A 9651-nucleotide genomic window follows, 5' to 3' on the forward strand; every position below is an offset into this window, starting at 1 on the left:
TGCTAATCGAAACAACCGGTAACAAATCTAACGGCTTTCCTCTGAATTGCTTCTATGTCTTCCTTTAATCCTACTTGGTCGGAATGCAAAACAACGCAGCGTTTCTCAAGAATGCGTCGTAGTAATGTTCTATTCCTTGTATCTCTTATAGATGAGCTGCAATTTCATAAGATTCTCCCTAACAACCAAAGTCGACCATTCATCTTTCCTACTATCGTCCTTACGTGCTCACTCCACTTCAACTCGCTTTGCAACTTACGCCTGGATATTTAATCAAAACGACTGTGCCAAGTAGCACATTACCGATTCTATATTTGCACATCACGGGATTGCTTTTCCTACTCATCTGCAGTACTTTTCATTATTGTACATTTATAACAACTTGCCATTCATCACATCACCTTGAAATTTGCTCTAATCGTCTTGTATTCTCCTAAAGTCACCCAACAACGACGCCTCCCTGTAACCTCACCATCATTCGCAAAGAGCGGCATATTACGGCTCACCCTGTCCATTAGATCATTTATGTATACAGAGAATAAGAGTTGTTTCACTCTTCCCTGAGCCGGCAGCGGTGGCGGAGCGGTTCTAGGCGCTCCAGTCCGGAACCGCGTGACTGCTACGGTCGCAGGTTCGAATCATGCCTCGGGTATGGATGTGTGTGATGTCCTTATGTTAGTTAGGTTTAAGTAGTTCTAAGTTCTACGATACAGACGACCTCAGATGTTAAGTCTCATAATGCTCAGAGCCAATTGAACTATTTGAACGCTTCCCTCGGGAACAGCTGCTAATACTTCCGTCTCTGATGAACACTCACTGTCAAGAACAACGTAGAAGTCTTGAAGCCACTCCCACATCTGTGAACCTAATTCCTTATGCTCGGACGTCTGTTAATAATCTGCAGAAGGACACCGTGTCCAATGCTCTTCGGAAATGTGGAAATATGGAAGTTGTTGCCATTTCTCCGTGGTTCACGTGAGAAAGGGGCAATCTGAGTTCCTAAAGAGCGATGGTTTCTAAATCCATGATGATTTGATTACAGAAGTTTTCCCGTTTCAGAGAAAGTTATAATATTCATACTGAGAATATGGTGAAGAATTCTGTAGCAAACCGATGTTACGAATATTTCCTTGTAATTTTGCAGATCCATTCTTTTGCCGTCTTATCTGTAGGAGCCAAATATTCTTTGTTGTAGTAGCTTGGGACTTTACGCTGGCCGAGACATTCACCATAACTGCAAGCTAAGTGGGAGGCCAACACCATACAGAACTGTCTGCAGATCCGAACGAGGACTCCATCTCGATCTGGCGACTTACTTGTTTTCAGTACTTTCAGTTGCTCCTCTGTGCGAGGAATGTCCATTACTACGTCCTCTACGCGACACTCGAACCAGCGTTGTGTCTGTACGATCCCTCTGCGTCTATGATTTCTAAACCCAGATATTTAAAACTCTGGTTTCCTTTTGCTGTCTGGTTAACAGAATGTGTAATTGAGGGACTAGACAGAAGTCTTAGACCCGCTTAGCGATTTAACGTAGGGCAATAATTTTGTCAGGGCAACGGCCTTGCCGCAGTGGATACACCGGTTCCCGTAAGATCACCGAAGTTAAGCACTGTCGGGCGTGGGCGGCGCTTGGATGGGTGACCATCCAGCCGCCATGCGCTGTTGCCATTTTTCGGGGTGCACTCAGCCTTGTGATGCCAACTGAGGAGCTACTCGACCGAATAGTAGCGGCTCCGGTCAAAGAAAACCATTATAACGACCGCGAGAGCGGTGTGCTGACCACACGCCCCTCCTATCCGCATCCTCCCTGAGGACGACACAGCGGTTGGATGGTCCCGATGAGCCAATTGTGGCCTGAGACGGAGTGCTTTATAATTTTGTCAGGTTCTCGACAAGACCTTTTGCTAAGGCATAACCGTGATATTTGTAGTATACTCTGCGTATTGATCTTTTCACAGACGCACGAGTTTCCACAGACTCTCGTCTGTCGTCACACGCGAACGTTATTTCTTTGTATCGAGAGTGTAGTCTCTACTTCCTCAGAATTTTCCGAATTTTGTCATTAAAGCAAGGTGGGTCTTTTCCGTCTATAATCCACTTATTCAGCAAATAGTTCTCCAGAACGTGGTCTACATTCAGTTTAAACTATGCCCATAACCTTCCGTTCGTAATTTTTGGGACTTAAATATGTCATTTCCCTGTCTAAACTGGATGCTAACAACTGCTTATTTGCCCTCTCTAGCAAAAATATTTTCCCAGCCTTCTTGATGAATTTATTAACTTACCAACCATCGTGACTACGGTGACATTGCGAACAGTAATCCCCATCCCTCTACTGACACTCTCGATAAGGTCAAGCCAGTTTCTAGCTACAAGGTGTGAGGTTTCCCTTTATTTCAGGGGTATTTATTTCTCCAAATTTTACGTTAACTGGAAATCGGCAGATACCCGATGTCTGTTGGCTACGTTAAGCAGTGCTGCAGAATAAGCCGACAGTGAGCAGTAAAACGGTTCCCACGGAGAGAGAGGTAGGAACCAGGCCCTAAGGTGCGATGGTGAATTGTGAGAGAGGAGAGGTATGTTGTGTGGTTTGTGGGGTGCTCAACTGCACAGTCATCAGTGCCCGTACGAAGTCCCAATTTTTACACAATCCATTGTTGTTACATAGTCCGATCTAGTCACTGTCACGAATGATGATGATGATGATGAAATGATGAGGACAACAGTAACATCCAGAGCCCGGGAAGAGAAAATCCCCAATCAGGCCGGGAATCGAACCAGAGGCCCCGTGATCCAGAGGCAGCAACGCTAGCCACTAGACCACAAGCTGCAGACGAGTGGAGAGGGCAACGCGAGCCTAGAGAACAGATCTTACTCGACAGTTAAGGTTTAGAGGGAGCAGTACAGCTCTACTGTTCTGGCTCGAAGCACCGATTTTAGTTTAGTAAATATTTATGATTTAAGCCTTCTTTTGGCATAACTGGTACCAATAGGCGACTACTTGTCATCAGAGCTTCAGTACAATAATAACGCTATGCAGTAAACCCATAAATTCAATAAACATATGAATACTGTCGACTTACCAAAGATTAGTGAAGGGCTACGAAGCCTTACTATGTCAGCGAGAGATTTCAGTTGCACGCCAAGCTCGCCAGTCATCGATAGGACATACTCTGACCACATTAGTATGTGAGTCTGCAGTATAATGTATTCAGAGACTGTGTAATATTTCTGGATTTACAGTCATCATATTCGGCTACAAGATGCTCTTCTTAGAGCAGTTGAGAATGCACCAGTGGGAAGATAACGTAATGTGTGAGTTACCGATGACAGATGGTTTGTTCGGTACGGGTATCGTGAGAAAGACCGCCAAAAATGTGGCCCTTCTCCTACCTTCCAAACTTTACAGAAGCTCTCCTGGTTCGCAGGAGCGCTTCTGCAAAGTTTGCAAGGTTGGAGACGAGGTACTGGCAGAAGTAATGCTGTGAGTACCGGGCGTGAGGCGTGCTTCGGTAGCTCAGATGGCACTTGCCCGCGAAAGGCAAAGGTCCCGAGTTCGAGTCTCGGTCGGGCACACAGTTTTAATCTGCCAGGAAGTTTCATATCAGAGCACACTCCGCTGCAGAGTGAAAATCTCATTCCTTCAGTAGAAAGCTTTGCTCAGTGTACTGTACGTCATCTTTACCACTTTCTACGGATCGGTGGCTGAACTAAGAAACGTGTAGGATGGTTTAAATACATATGGCATCCCTTGTGTGGGGAAAGTCCTCTAAAAACAAACGTTATGGTTTGTACGCACGAAGCGCATAGTGAATTTTACACATCGATCAGATGACATTAGAGATCTAATGCGTTGAAAGGAAAAGCTTGCGCGTAGGAACATCGAATTAAAATTGCGGACGTCGTGGAGTGCAAAAATTGACTTGGAAACGTTCATAATGATGAAGAGTTAAATCGAGTCCATGGACCACAAATATTTTGAGAGTGTAACGTCATCAAGAGTAAACTGCGATGATGAAGGAAGAAACTGCAGCAGATGGGACGATTGTAGCCACGTGCCGGGAGGAGACACCGCTGCACACAGGGAGAAAAAGGCCGTCAACGCGGCAGAGAAAGGGTACGCTGAAGGCGCGTAAGCAGAGATCCGTAGCAGAGGTCCGTAGCAGTTGCGTCGTGTGGAGAGTGCAGAAACTTACCTGAAATAAGTCATACATAACATCGGCTATAAGAGAGTGTACAGAATAACTTATTAATATAGAAGGCCGTGGTCCTTAGAAACGGTAGCATTACCCAAAAAGTCAGAACGAGTAACTCAATAAAACGTGCAGAGCAGAATGTGGCTCAATAAAAAGTAGATTCTGAAAAAATAATTAGTGACTTATATCGTACCATGGAGTTTAGTGAAAGCTGAGAAGACATAATGCATTATGTAATTGTACATGAGAAGCAGAGGATGTGAGCCTGGCAGATAACGTACCGATGGCCAATACTCAGGAGATCATTTACGAGAATGTAGCCAAAAGAAATGAAATTGTCGACGCTACAGGAAATGTTGCTGATGCAAGTACTCCGGTTGTTGGTAATGGGAAAGAAGGTAATCCCGTTGAAGTGGGAAATAACTTTCAAAGTGCATCCTTGCAAAACTTTTTGAGATTTGTCTGGGGTGAATTTGTTAAAATCGAGGACATAAGCGAAGCAACTAGCAAATATGCTAGGGAAACTAGCCAGATGTTTAGAAATGAATTTGTCAAAATGAAAGAAATAACAAATCGGGGAGTAATAGTAGCAGAAAAATCCGTTAGAGAATCTTATCAATAATTTGATAAAATAAGGAAAACTATTGAGTAAATTACCCAAGACACAAATCACAGATTAGACACACGCGTTGAAAATATTGACAAAGAATGCAAAGAGGCAGATGAAGAAATAAAGGAAACCGTGAAGGAATGGAAGAACGTAACCAATTAAATATCACACGGAATAACTGCTAATGAGGCTACGATAGTAGAACACAGTACATACATTATGAGGTTCACTGACGAAGAACTTTGGATGTAATTTTTGTAAAAAAACTGAGGGACGAGACGCGACAATCTCTAAACTGAATAACGCAGATGAAAATCAACATATATTATCTGACAGAATGCAATCAGTTCGAACCTTTATAACAGTTAATACAAAAGGTGTCTCATAAAGTAGCTGGTATTCAGCAGTAGGTCAGTGATTTGGTTGTCAGAGGCATTGACATCTTTGCTGAGAGAGTAGAGAAGACGTTAGATTTAAAAATTATAAAGAAGATTACTGAAAGGAGAAACAGTGTATATTTGCACAATGAATGCCAGTTTTTAAACTATTTACTTTCCGTAGTTACATCCAAATGTTCGTATAAAACTATTTGAATGAGGATTACCAGATTCCTGGGAGGATATGAGAAAGGTAGGTTGCGACATCATAAAAATAGAAAGGGGTGCTCCAGCTTGGGGAATGAGAGCAGGAGAATCCTGTCAGTCACATGAGAATTCACTGAGAATAAATACCGGTCAAACAGAATACAAGAAAATGCATGAAACAGTATTTCACAGGAGAGGGATCATTCACGTAGTGGATGCCATAGTTTCAAATATTATTTCCAAAGCTCTTGTGAAAATACTTTCTGTCTTGACAGCTCCCTATGTGAAGATATTTAAATGCATTGGTATTGGTTAAGTGTGCACGAAAAGTGGACAGGAATCACTAAAGAGGATATAAAGGTTGCCAATTAGAAGCATTATTCAGGAAAGAGAAACCAATAATGATTGCAAAGGTGTGAACTGGGGTACTAGTGAAAGGAAAAAAGAATGGGATCGTGTTGGATATCGTAAAGGGATATGGGAGAACTAAGATATAACAATGGGTTTAACGGGCGGGAAAGAGGATGTTGGAAGAGACAACATGGGAACAGATGTTGTGGTGGACGTGACAAGAGTTATGAAGATAGCAGAGCGGTTAGGGATGGTGGGAGAATTGTTGCTGAGAGAGAGAAACAGTGAGGAGCTTGTGCTGGGTCCAAGCGTGAACTCAAGGAGTGGACAGACCAATAGTAATAATACAATTGATGAAAGAAGGCTGAAGGACTGAGGAAATGTAAGAGAATCACTTTTAGGAGAATAGTGATTGAAGTTAAAGAGGAATGTAACCCATAATAGATGTTATGAATGGCCTCAAGGCAGCTGCAGTCGTTGAAATGGGTAGCAACTTATGACCAATTGCAGAGGAACGTTATAGACAAATAGCAAACAGAAATGAGGCACTGGTATTACTTGTACAAGGAGTTAGTTCTTTGTAAAGAATAAAGTGGTAAAGAAACAAATGTTACTGGAGGAAAGAATTCAGGGAGTAATGGTGGAGTTTAGTGCCATGGAGGTGGTCGCTGATTCTCGACCTTATAAAAGAAACTGATCTGTTAGTGGAGCATGGAGCTAATTTAGATTTAGAAAAAGCCAACACGACCATGATGGTAAACGGCGGGAGAAGTGAGATTACATTTCGTAATAGCGTTAGTCCTGTTGAAAAGACACAGAAGAGATACTACTTAGAACTAATGCATGAGTGTTTTCAAAGGGAAATAGGTCCTAACGAACTTGATATACAGTGGATAAGGAACGAGAAAAGCAACTTAGAAGTGACATATAACGAGATAAGGGCTTAAGTAAGTAACATTATCGCAGTTGAACAATATGGGAAAAGAGAGCTGCAAGATTTCCTTATAGAGCGCAAAGGAGGGTTTTCCAGGGAACTGGCATGAGAGGGGAGGCGTATGAACTGAAAGATAAATGTTACCAACCATTTAATCTGAGATCCCTAAGCGATTCCATTCGCAGAAAGGGGTACTACTGAGGAAGGAATGCAAAGAAGCTGAATTTTCAAATTATACAGAGGCTGAAGAGTAAGTACTGTGACCTCTTAGTGTAAGTGACAAATAGGATGGATCGTCGAGGATGATATTACATGCACAGATACCGAATAAAGTAACTGAACCTCAGAATAATGGATCATAAATAATGGAAAACTATTAAAGAAATCTGAAGGACTAACAAATTATCCAGTCTTGTTTTGACTGCTTTCTACTGGCAGATTAATTTGTTACAATAGCGAAGACAATTTTTTTGCTTTTGTGTACAGAGGTAGATGATAACCAGTTCAAGGTACTGCCACTCAGATTAATATATCTGCGGCAGCACTCGTAAGAATGTTGGATTCCATACCAGGTGTAGAGCTACTAGTTGAGAACATTTTTATGTGCACAACGCCGTGATCGCTGCCAGTGACTGATCGGCAAGAGCAAAATATGACTTTAGGAGACGAGAGGTATTTGGCTCTAGAGAAATTGAGATATTTGGATTACCACAAAAAAGTTAGACTTGGAAAGGAAGTCATACCAGTAGAGTATGTAGTGGAAACATGGTGTTAAGTAGAACCCGTGGGATGTCGAAAATTGATGCAAAGATAAAGCAATTTTACGAAATCTTTGAAGGTCCACATGTAGTGAGTGGAGTACAAGCAAATGCAGTTTAAGTGTCAAATCCTGACTCCCCGTCAGTAAGAGGCGTATAAAACGTGGTTGATAATGCCACGATAATTAGAAAAAACTGTTTGCCTAAGAGTGACATGAATAGTAGGCATGAAAAAAAGGAACCTTTTTTCCAAGTAAACGGAGATTAACTAAGAGAGTTTAATATCACGTAAAATTGTGCGTTGCTTTGGGCTAAGAAGATTTAATTGGCAAAACCTCGGTGTGCGCAAACTGTCTGTATAATGTCTGTCAACATACGTGTGGTCACATGGCTTGAATGGCCGCGCTTACTGTGAACCGAGACGGGTGTGACGCCCAGCAAGGCACTTAAAGGGACACCAGCCAAATGATGGGTCTGATACTAATGACCCATCGTGAGACGGCGACTCACTGACAAAACTGTTGCTCATTAGTACGTAACTGTGACATAAACATGGATTCGTCACCAATCACGTTGTTGGTAAACACAAACTGTAAATGTTGGTAATGTTCATGGGTATTTATAAATATGTCCTCTACATATAATTACTTGGTCAGTAGCGGTGTTTTCATTATTGTAAAACAGGACTATTATTTCACAATAAAAGAAGATTCTCATCAAATAATTATATCGGAGGTTGAAAAAAGATTTGTATGCCAGTTTGGGGATGGAAAAGTAAGAAATTACTATTATACGAACATGAAGGAGTCTTTAAAAGCGAATTATTATATGGCATCTAAAATACGTTTGTTACATGTACCTGTAATAAAGTACTTGATGACTGGAAGCGCAGGAGATGTGGAGCGTAATAACAGAATTACTGGGGCTAGAAGCAAAACCCGAGCACCAATCAATAATGAAACAGACGAAGTTGGAAACAGCGTAATGATGGCAGCACATAAAAAAACACAACGAGATCACCGCACCAGGATCTGCAGATACGGTCGGCGAGTGTAGCATGGTGTAAATAGAAAATAATGCCATAAAAAACTGCAATCGACTCGTAAACGTTCGGTAAGTGGTGTAGCGAAGACAAAAGTGCTGTTGTAAAGTTAAAAAGAGAAAAAATATCCCGCGTGTTATGTTGTTGAGTATCTGGAAAACACCTGTTTTAGTTATGTGTCCATTGTGATTATATGTTGGAGAAAATGCTCCTACGGATTTCGATTGAGTGTTAACCAAAACCACAGGAAACGAGTGTAAAAAGGAATTTTATGAAAATTAATACTACTTAGGATTACCTTATTGACGATGACAATCAAAGTACTCTTTTAAAAAGAATGTTTCCAAATCTCGTATTTCTTGTTTGGGAAGTTTAATTTAAGAGGTGTTCTTCTCTGTATTACTATGTATCAATTGTTTAACCATGTTTAAAAATGTAATGGATATAGATATTACGAGAGTATGTCAATGGAAATGAGAATGTTGTGCAGATAATAAAAAACGGTAAATCTCTATGTTTTGATATTTATATAAAACTAGTGAGGGCATTTAAAGAAATAAGAGAATAGAATTTTGTTTAGAACAGCTTATGATTAAATCTTATATCTTTTGAAACTTGAAAAAAAAAGAAGCAAGAAAATAGATGAAGTTCACTACATAGGAAAGATGCAGAGATCAGAATGGACAAAACATAAGTTTGTGTTACAAAACACATATGCTTTCGTTTTAGAATGTTTCCAAATATGTACATTCATGGGCCCCAGCCCTACATTGATACCGGTGAAAGTCATTTTCCAATAGCTGTTATTGTTCCAGAGATGTTTTGGGTGGGCAAGATAACTGGGACACCCTGTTTAACATACTCATATTCGTTCAGCTCTCTTCTCAACCTCCGAGCACTTTATCCTGTCCACCCTCTGGTCCAACGGATTCCACTTGGGGGGCATCTCTGTGGGATTCCACTGGATCCCAGAGTATGTTGGCATAAGCGGAAACAAGGTGGCCGATGTAGCTGCTTACGCTGCTGTCTCTCTTCCGCGGCCCTCTGTTCGCATGGTTCCCTTTGCCGATATACAGAGCATTTAGGTCGTCGTGTTATTCTTTTATGGCACACACATTGATCTGCGCTTCAGGATAATAAATTACGGGGCATAAAACATCTTGCCTGTGCTTG

At 41.4% G+C, this 9651-nt stretch overlaps 1 pseudogene; it reads left to right on the top strand.

Annotated features, from left to right (window-relative positions):
- The first annotated feature begins 1554 nt into the window (after positions 1–1554).
- LOC124799843 lies at positions 1555–1671 on the top strand (annotated as a pseudogene).
- The last annotated feature ends 7980 nt before the right edge of the window (positions 1672–9651 follow it).

The sequence above is a fragment of the Schistocerca piceifrons genome, chromosome 5, assembly GCF_021461385.2.
Source record: "Schistocerca piceifrons isolate TAMUIC-IGC-003096 chromosome 5, iqSchPice1.1, whole genome shotgun sequence".
Classification (NCBI taxonomy): Eukaryota; Metazoa; Arthropoda; class Insecta; order Orthoptera; family Acrididae; genus Schistocerca; species Schistocerca piceifrons.